The sequence below is a fragment of the Lemur catta genome, chromosome X (genome assembly GCF_020740605.2).
Source record: "Lemur catta isolate mLemCat1 chromosome X, mLemCat1.pri, whole genome shotgun sequence".
NCBI lineage: Eukaryota > Metazoa > Chordata > Mammalia > Primates > Lemuridae > Lemur > Lemur catta.
The window spans coordinates 48,796,791-48,798,214 of record NC_059155.1 but is presented as its reverse complement, the minus strand read 5'-3'; the positions used below and the strand labels follow the sequence as shown (position 1 = coordinate 48,798,214).

Here is a 1,424-nt window from a genome sequence, read left to right as displayed (position 1 = left end):
ACTCTCCCTAAAACCCTCCTAAATGGTGCTGTCTTCCCTCTCTCACTTCTAGTATCACAGGCCTGGAGATGGGGAAGATGTCCTTCTTATTGCTTCCAGAACATTCTCCCTCCTTTCTCAGTAATAACCCCAAGACTTGAATTTCATGTCATCAGATTATATCACCTACTATCTTTCCTCAGGGCCATCAACTGCTGATCCCAGATCACTTACCCTTACCCCTTAAAGATTTTAGTGCCTGACTCACTGTTACTCTTTTTTTTTTTTTAGTTAAACAATGATTTTATTGCTTGAGTTCATAGACAAATTTACGCAGCCAGCGCAGAGGCTGTGTATGACTCATACTTCCAGTTGGGAGGAAGAACTCCCTTGGTCTTGTAATATCGAGCCAATCGATGAATTCGGCTCTCTATCAGAATCAGGCAGAATTTAGCATCCTTATCCTTCCTATTCCTCTCAAGATGCTTTCGAACAGCAACCGCTTTCTTAATTAAATGGTAGAGATCCTCAGGAAGATCAGGAGCAAGTCCTTTAGACTTAAGGATTCTCAAGGTTTTATCTCCTGTCACAAAACGTACTTGTGCAATGCCATGTGAGTCCCTCAGGATCACACCGATCTGTGAGGGAGTAAGGCCCTTCTTTGCCAGTTTATAAATCTGCTCCTTCACGTCGTCAGATGTCAACTTCAGCCAAATGGGGACGCTATGGCGATAGGGCAAAGGCTACTGGGACAGGCCCTTCCCTGGAGCATGCATGCGACCTATGATGGCGGCAGTCGGGCGGCAAAAAGAGAGCCTGTCACTCTTGCTAACACTATTCCTGTCATAATTTTTGGTCATTTTAGTATCCACATAGATTATCTTTCTCTCAGTTCCTTGACTTCCTCTACCCTACTGAGCTGCTAACACATATGGTTGTATCACTGACCTTATCATTACTAGAAACTATTCTTCTTTTCTTTTCTTAATTTCAAGTATCCCACTCCAACTACCACCTCCTCCTTTCTAACTCATTCCTTATATTTCCCCCATTCTAATGATGTGCCAGTCCCACTCACTGAACCTACTACTCCCACTCTCCTTCATATCCTCACTTCCCTCCATACCCAGCATAAATTCCATGCTCAACCATTATATTAATTCCTTTGCACATTTTCGTAATTCCCTTGCTCCTCTCTCACTTTTTACTCAAATGGCCAAACCTAAAAAGTCTGGTTAAATCCAACTTTCCACCTATGCTGCACCTGCATAATTGAATTTGGCTGGGGAAAACCACATGACCATGCTGACTGGTCTCATTTTCTGTTCATAAGGAATATTGGTCTGTAGTTTTCTTTCCATGTAGTGTCTTTGCCTGGTTTTAGTATTACTATTAGGGTAACACTGGCCTCATACAATGAGTGGAGAAGTTCTTCCTCCTCTTCT

The 1,424-nt window shown here is 42.7% G+C and overlaps 1 pseudogene across 1 annotated transcript; it reads right to left on the bottom strand.

The window, feature by feature from the left end:
• Positions 1–255: 255 nt before the first annotated feature.
• LOC123628874 lies at positions 256–758 on the bottom strand (annotated as a pseudogene). The gene has a single exon (XR_006731793.1). The product of XR_006731793.1 is annotated as a 40S ribosomal protein S13-like (transcript).
• Positions 759–1,424: the final 666 nt, after the last annotated feature.